Raw genomic sequence first — 9098 nt, 5'->3', positions numbered from 1 at the left:
GCATTTCAACTGCATTTCTTAAAATGTTGGGATTTCAGGTCCCAACAAGTTCTGTCATGGGACTTTGTGCAGACCTCAAGTTAAAGTACACCTCATGATTCAATAGGTTGTTGAAGCATCTTTAATAGCAGTAACTTGAAGTAATAAGTTTTTTGCCAGATTTTATTAGTCTCTCACATCATTGTATAGATATTTAGGAACGCTCTTCATTACCACATTGCTTTAGTTCATTGAGGTTTGCAGGCATTTGTTCATATTTATGGTCTCATTACAGCATTTCAACCAGTTAAGGTCTGAAAACCTTGATTCTTTTCTTTTTCAGACTTTCAGCCGTAGAGATGTTGCAGTGCTTGGGATCATTGTCCTGTTGCATGGCACAGTTTCAGTCAAGTTTTAGCTGTCACACAGCTGGCCTCACATCTGACTCTAGAATACTTTGGTATATAGATCCTGGTCCTCTGGCTGCAAAACAAGCCCAAATCATCATCCCTCTACCACCTTGCTCGACAGTTGGTATGAGGTGTTGTGTTTGGGTTTCTTTTAGACGTGGCACTGTGCAGTATGTCTGTCACATTCTTCATAGAGAAAAGAAGCATTTTCCTGGCATCCCTTGCAAACAAGCCACACTTGTTCAGCCTTCTTCTAAGTGCACTGTCAGGAATTTTAACATTTAATATGATAACTGAATCTGAGAGGGGTTAGACATTGGAGTGAAATAGCTGGGACATCAACTCCTGGAAATATTGCGGCATTGTGTGTGGCACCTGAACGTTCCAGAGCAACAAACTGCCAAAGAAATCTATTTTTATAGAGGTGCTCACACTTCCTAATGAGCAGTTGATCAATGCTTTTGATTAGCAGCACCTGGCTGCAACGTACCCTTTCAATTCCTATGGAAACAGTAAGATTGTACTTCTGTGAAAACTATTTTTCACATATGGCTGCAGTGTTACAGTTTGAGCTAAAACACATCATTTAGGTCAACTCGCCTCAGGTGAGTTAACCTGAAAAATGAGTTTTTAAATGGGGAAAATGCATTGTTGCTTCCATAGAACTCAGTAATTTAAGGATTAGTTCTTTGCTTTGTTACAGAGAGTTACAAGTTCATATACATACACACTTCTCATATGAAGCAGCTTGTACTTGTTACTTGTACTTGCAATACCCACTGGCAGATTTTTTGCCGTCATTACATCTGTGAATTGATCTCCTTTAACATTAGACTGATTATTGGAGTGGCCAAACCTAGACTGTGATCTGTGTCCATCACCAGAGTACAGCATGTATTTATAGTCTGTGGTGCTTTGTCACTGGTCCTTGGCCTTTCCGCTCAACTTTGACATTCACCATTAGCGTTGTGGCCTTATGTGCACATGGTGGGTGAGTGATGAAAAAGTTGCCCATTTTCATATTCAAGTCTGACATATTGAGCAATGGAAAGATGCTCGTGGAGTGCTTGTGGGCAAAGACAGTGACATACGGACTCTCTCTCACTCTCTCTGATACACATGCGCACACAACTCTTGGTCAGCAGCACAGATGAGTTCTGGGAAAACAAGCAGCTGCAGGAGGAGGAAAGGACCATAAGGCTGGACTGCTTGCCAAATTTCATCATCTATTATGGATTGCCTGAGATGCACACTCTACTGCAACCAGGGGCATGTCTCAGATTCACGTGCACTAACAAATTTCTGTGCACACTCATGCACACTCACATGTGCAACTTGAGATCCGCTTTGGTGGTGCATGTCAAACCTCTAAAGTCTATCTAAACAGAACCTAAAAGGTTAAACTGCACCTTCAGTACTACCTATGATACAGGACGCCACATCATTGATAAAAATCTACTTCTGTTACCAAAACAATTGGCATTCGTGTTTTCTTTATTGCGTACATGTACAGTATGTGGCTTGAATATTAATCCTTAACTTATCATGAGTAAGATGTGCCAACGTCAGAAAGTTTCAACTTCCAGACAGAACCTTAAGGTGAAATGAATTGTTGCATTTTTCAACACAGAAATGTGTCCACGCAAACAATGATTCTTTAAGTGCAACTAAACAGCTGAAAGAACCACTTCACATATAAAAACCAGAAAAAAAACCACCCACATTAGCATTCGTGCCAGATGTTAGGCAATCAAGACAATTTAACTGTAAGTGGGCGACTGCTGGATTAACTTGGTGTATTAGTATTGTGACAGCGAGCCATGAGGACATAAATAAAAATGTATATAGGTGTGACTTCTTGATTCACAAAGGATTAGAGTCTAGAAAATATATTGTCCTTGTTGATAGGCTGCTGAAATCTCATTAGAAGTTATCTCTAAGGGTGCAAAGTTTTGCTGATTTGCACCTCAATTCAGGTAAATATGTGAAGGCTTTATGTCATAATTAGTTAAATGTATCAAGCTGCTATCTTCTTTTTTAAGCTCCTGCAGCTCAGATTCATGTTTTTAGTTAATCCATCCCAATTCCCTAGATCTTAGATTCCCTGCCATGGTTACTGCTGCTTTTTTGCCAAACGGCAGAACAATTGCTACAGTCAGCCGTTACTTAGAAAATGATAGATGCTATATTCCCTTCATACTTTATGTTAATAATGCACGATACAAGCTTACTCCATGTAAAAAATAAAAATAAAAAAAGCCCTGACAAAAGCCAAAAATTGTCTTAAGGTATTGGGTCACTATGTTCTGCCAGAAAACTTTCAATATCACGCTTTCTGCAAGTCTTTTGAGTTGTTTTAAAGGGATGGACCACCATTCTTCTAAAATATGTTTCCGCATTTGAACATCTGAAATATTCAAGTTCTGGGTTGTGATCTTGAAAACGTTGAAGGCCACAGTATCGTCTTTTTTTATAATCGTCAAACCAAGGCCTTCTCAGACCGTTTTATCATTTATTCACTCGGAATAACTCTCAGAGAACAAATGGGCCCAAACCATGCCTGCACAATGCATAAAAGAGAACTCAGTATCATGGGTTCAGATTTTTCCTTTTTAAATATGTCCTGTTCAAGAACATTCCATATCTTTGCCTTGAGAAACTCTTGGGTTGCTGTTGCAGTATACTTTGGGTTATTTTCCATCTGCACTGTGAAATGCTGTCTGATCAGTTTCACAGCATTAGCCCAAGTACACTTCATAATTCATCCTGCTACTTTTATCAGCAGTCACATCATCAATAAACACCAGTGGTCCTCTAACAGACTGACGGCCATGCATGCCCATGCCATAACAATGCTGCCACCATGCTTGAAAGATGAGCTTGAGATCATAAGCTGTTTCATTCCTTCTCCATTCTTTTCAATTCTCATCATTATGACACAAGTTGATCTTGCTTTCATCATCCAAATAATTTATTATTCTAGAAATGGGCAAGCCTTTTTGTTTTTAGATACTTTGTGTCAAAGTGTAATGGGGTTTCATATTCTTGAGTGTAACTAGTGGCTTGCACCTTGTTGTAAACCAGGAGTATCCAACTCCAGGTCTCAAGGGCCGGTGTCCTGGAGGTTTTAGATATCACCCTGGGTTAACACACCTGAATCAAATGATTAGTTCATTACCAGGCCAACTTCAAGACATGTTGAGGAGGTAATTTAGCCATTTAAATCAACTGTGTTGGATCAAACACATCTAAAACCTGCAGGACACCCTCCCTTGAGGCCTGGAGTTGGACACCCTTGTTGTAAACCCTGTATTTCCATTCAAGGCGTCTCTTGATTATGGACTTTGACAATGATGTGCCGACATCCTTGAAAGTGTCCTTGACTTTGGTTAGATGTTGTGAAGTTGTTTTTCATCACCACAGGAAGAATTTTGAAATCTTTATGGTCTTTTAGTGTTAATGAGCTGGTCGGTGCATTGAGTCTTTTTAATACTTAATCACATTCTTTGCCTGCTCCTGAAGTGTTTTTGTTCTCTGATAGATTTATTTACATTTTTAATATCTTTGGACCTCATATTAAGAGTCCAAGTGAAAAGCTCCCAAAGATGAGTTCAGACCTTGAAATCAACACAAAATATTTTTTCTGCTTAGTCATGGAAGAAAAAGGGGACGGGGCTCATTTGTCCATGAATATCCTTTTAAGTCAGTTATTACTTTTAGCCTAGAAAATGGGAGACTACGTATAACAATGACTGTAATACCTAAAAAGTTGATTTCTTTCTTTCATTAAACCCTTTAAATTAAAGCTGAAACCCTGCAGATTGTTTGATTTAAAATCCACAGTGGCTGTGGATTAGGGCAAAATTTTAAAATGTGTCACTGTCCAAAACAATTATGGACATAAATACACTATATGCAGTTTATAGAAAAAAAGGATCAAATTAAACTTATTTTTACTTTGCTTCATGCAATCTTTTGCTACTTGCAAGTAGGTCTTCCTAAGCATCAAACTTACCCAACCCACCAACCTGCAGGCTTCATCTGTACATCTCTGACATTTGTGTATACTAGGAATTCCCTCCACCCAGACTGTTCACATACTGGAATTACTTACACTCACTTTTTGCTGTTATTTTCCAGGTGAGTAGAGCTTAAAAGCAAGGTTTAGGTTCTAGGTTTTGTGTTTATAACTAAATGCCAAATAAATGCCTTCATTAAGACACTCTCTGAAAATGGTGCAGTTGTCCGCTCTCTGCGATGGGACACTGCTCACCCCAACTGTGATTGCAGCCATGTGAAGCTGCTATAAAACAGGTTGGCCCTCTAATGTGGTCTAAGTTCATTACCCTCCTCCTCAAATCCTGATCTTTGTGTTTGCTGGTGCTGATTGGCAAGTCTTGACACCGAAGACACGATGTTACTTCTTTTTTTGTTTAGTGCAGCTTTTTAGCAAATTTATCACTTACCTTTTTGTCTTACTGACACTTAGGACACTCATCCAGTGTGTCCTCATCCAGTGCCCCACACCCCAGACTGCGGTCTGGGGTGTGGGGCCTCCCTGCTGCTGCGGAGTCGGGGTGGTCTGCCTCTCCCCACCGCAGGGAAAAGGGTAACACCACCTGGGTCTGGGTGCAATTCCCCCCTCCAGGGGCAAGGGTACCTAGACCCGGTTTGTAGAGTACGCTTGGGGAGTGTGATTGTGTGTACAGCGTCTCTTTATGTCTGTCTCCACGTTGGTTGAGTGTGGAGTGAGTGCATATGAGAGTATGAGGGTGGGAATGGATGTTTGTGTCTGTGTGTGCCTGTATGTCTGTGTCTATATGTCAGGTTGGGTATCAGACGCCACCTCTCTGGGGACACCTCAGGCCCTCCAAGGTTTGGAGGCCTATCTCCACCCACCACCACTTCCCCTGCCGGTGGCGGACTCCCTCAGGTGTCGGTGTGTTGGTGGTTCTTTGTGTCTGGGGGTGGGCGTCCGGGTACACACCGGCTCACTCCTTGGCGGCCGCTTGTCGGGGCCTGGGGCTCGCTCGGGCCCCTTTGGAGGTGGGGTGCCCCCGGCCTCTCGGCCTGGGGCTCGGTCACTCAGGCACAGCTGGGGGCCGGCGGAGCTCACGGGCGCGTCACTGCAACTCCCCCTGACTTCTGCTCCGCGGCTGCTGGGCGAGCCCTCATCTGGGACTCTCCTCAGCTCTTACTGGAACAGTGGCGCGGCTGCCCCTCTGTTGGTCTTCCATGGTCTCTTGTGTTCTGGGGGCCTCTGGATGTCTGGAGTTTTGATCTCCTCCATACCCGCTTCACACCCTGGAGGACGGGGCTGTGGCCCCCCCACACTCCCTAGCAGATCATTACATGGAGAAACCTTTGGAATGCAAGCATGCTGATCCACACAGGTATGCACACATGGGTATTCACAGACGCGGACTAAAGCTTTCTTGGCTGCTGCCTCAAAGCACACTGTGCGCTGTCTATCTTGCGTGCTGCACAATATCGTTTATTATTTAGTAAATATTGATATCTATGACTAGCTAGTTTATTGTGATGGTGCTTTGTTTTCTCTATTATTATGTTGCTCTTTGTTGTTTGCTGTCTCCTCTGTTTGTTTTTTTTGTTTGTTTGTTTTTTTTCTCTCCATACAGGTGACCCAGGAGTTCTTTTTTTTTTTTCTCTCTCTTCCCCCCCCCTTCTCACCGTCTCTTCTCCCCTTTGGTTTTCTTTCTTTCTCTCCCCCTCTTTCTCTCATTCATTCCCCCTGTCCTATTTATTAAAAAAAAAAAAAAGAAAAAAAAGAAAAAAAATGACAAAGGATGAACTGAAGCTCTGCCATCACGTAATGTCGCATACTGCTGTTTCTGATGTCATTTAGAAAAAAAAAAAAAAAAAAAAAAAAAAAAAGGGACACTCATCCAGATTTTTTCCCCTAAAATAAACAAATCCATAACCCTAAAATGAAGTTTAGTAATTTAGTATTGGACTCCTCGGCGAGGGGAGCGTTGAAATGTGTTGCGCAGTACATGCCTTGTGGCCCTCGACAACACGCACGTTCGTCCTGTGGTTACATTTTACAGAGTGGTCTTGGCATTCTTGGTCCCATCTTCAGGCAAGGAAATGGGATAACTTGTTGTTGTGCATGTTTGTGTATCTTTTCAGAGGGAACACTTTGGCAGGCACCATTACAGCCCAGCAGTAAATTGCCTTGTAAATTACAGTGCCGGGGTAATAAAGCCAGATTTGTATATCACCGGGAGTGGAGACTGTGTCTGTCTTGTAAATTTAATTAAACAGCAGGTGCAAAATCAGGTCATATGGCTTTGATGTGCCCCATGTGAGAATGACAACCAGACAAAGATTCTAATACGAGCGGCATTTACATATTTTTGCATGTGGCGTGCGGCTTGTACGGAGGTAGGGGGAGCCTCACCTATCACCTTGTAGTGTATTAAATTTCCCCCAAATTAAAGAGGATTTTAAATTAGCTGTCACCTTCAATTTTAATAGAGCTACAACTAAATAAATGCTTAATCTCTTTAAAGAAAAACATCCCCTTGTTTGTTTAGTGTGCATATAAATGCTGCTATTACCTATAGCTAGTGAAGACTGAAACACTTTTGGACTAATTGGCTCTTATTGCCTGTCTCCTGTACATTGCACCTCATCACTAACCTATTAGAGTGCAATTAAAGAACTTCTAAAACTTCTCAACTTAAGTTAAAAAAAAAAAAAAAAAAAAATCAATGCATGCTGGATGATATTGAGAAAAACTGCAGTTTTTCTGGCCAACTGGAGTTGTGTTTTAATATAGATCTCCTTCAGGCTGATGTGCACTGAAGCCAAAAATCATCCTCTTATGGCTATGCTTGACCTCTGACACTGTCAACGCGCTGTCTGGGCTCCAGAAGGCCCTTTCCTGTACATCTCTTTGAGCTCTCTGCCAGAGAGCCTACAAATGTGTCAGCGGCATCAGTTGACCTGTCTGCAACACCTTCGCTTGTTTCTTCTACATTTTTTTTCTCTTCTTTTTTTTTTTCTTGTTGGGAGGAAGTGGTTGATAATTACCACCTAGGATGTAGCCATCTGTGCCGCCCTTTCACGGCCTGTTAAGCTCGCTTTTCAGAAAGTTTACTGTTGACAGAGGGCACGTGAGAGGAGTGAACACTGGGGCATGCTAAAAAGATTGCACACTCAAGCAGTATTAGAAGCAGCGCTAAGGAGCTGATTTACAGGCTGAGGAGGAGGAGGCGGCAAAGGAGTAGGTGCTAAAGAAGGATGGGGTTGGGTATGCTCATTAATGTGCTTGCATCCAGAATAGTAATACTGGAAATTTACATCTAGTCAACATCAAACCATTTAATCTGATCATTACTACTAAGCGAGTTTAAAAGTGACCACAGAAGTTCACCATCTCCAGCTTGTTTTCATCCCAGCGCGCACGCTCTGCTCGTGTTCCGGCTCTGTAACTTTTCATCAAACCTGCCCATCACTCAGAGCTGCCTATTGTCGTCAGACGTGAGGGACACCTGTGTTTCTGCAATAAAGCACCAGTTATCGTCAAGCTGTCGGATATCTGTCACTATGGCAGGCTCGATGTGGAAGCCTTCACTGTCAAAACCTGTCACTTCACTGAGTCTTTAATGAGAAAAAGCCAAGTTGGAACCACAGGCACAGACGTGTGCGTCTGAGTGAGTGAGAGATGGAGCAGGCTGAGGGAACAGGTGCATGGCTGGAAGCTGTGGTGGTGGTCGGAGCAGTAGGGGCTCGGTAGAGTACGTCATTCCTGATAACTGATGATTCCAGTCCCACTAATCAAACGCACATCAACTGCCAGTGACTAAAAGACACATGACTGACATTTCATAAAGAGCAGCGGGATGGAAATCGATCCAGCTCCGTTTTACAAACTTCCTCTTAAACTCGCAAAGGAAAATATTTTTTCCCCACTCTAGCCTCGGGTATTATAAAAAAAAAATCAATTTGTGAGCTTCAGATAATTTTCTTCCTAAACCAAATATAAACTGAACTGGAGCATCCTTCCATGATTGATTTCCCTGCAGTTCATTTTCCACCTGGCAATATCCTCATTAACTTGAGTGCGTTTGTTTTTGCCTTTGCGTTTATGGCAAACCCGACTCCGTAAGATCCTCACCAGTGCGTCATCTTGACAGAAAACAGAATTTGTTAAGATTTCTTCCGGCAATCGGCAACTGTTATCCTCACCAGGCAGGCCTGCTGTCCCGGCAGGCTTTTCAGAGGCCAGGTGAGGAGGCTCAGGTGAATGCCCCAAGGCAAACTTCTCGCAGATAAAAATCGAGAGAAAGGAGGGATGTTGGGGAATGAGACAGGAGGCAAGTGGAGTTGGAAAAAACAGGAGTAGTTTAGAGAAAGAAATGGGTTTAGGCGATGAGGCAATGAGGTGCAATCGCAGGAGGCTAAGTCAAACAAAACTCGGTGCAAAGGGAGAGGATGCCGATGACACATGAAATCAACAAAAATGCAGAATACACATTTTTTTTCATCATGGATTAGTCCAGGAAAATACATATTCTTATTTTAACTTCACATAAAAGTGATTTTTCTTCACCAAACTCTGCTGTGTTTGAATGAATTCCAGTACTTTTATTCACTTTCTTGTCCAATTTGAATGGGAATACTCATCTGAGTGTTTAACTAATCTAAAAAACAGCTATGCAGTTGGAATAAATGTGAAACTAC

This window comes from Diplotaxodon limnothrissa, linkage group LG19, assembly GCF_057381915.1.
Source record: "Diplotaxodon limnothrissa isolate DT_005_m linkage group LG19, D_limnothrissa_male_GT1.1, whole genome shotgun sequence".
Lineage (NCBI taxonomy): Eukaryota > Metazoa > Chordata > Actinopteri > Cichliformes > Cichlidae > Diplotaxodon > Diplotaxodon limnothrissa.
This window is presented reverse-complemented; position numbering follows the sequence as displayed.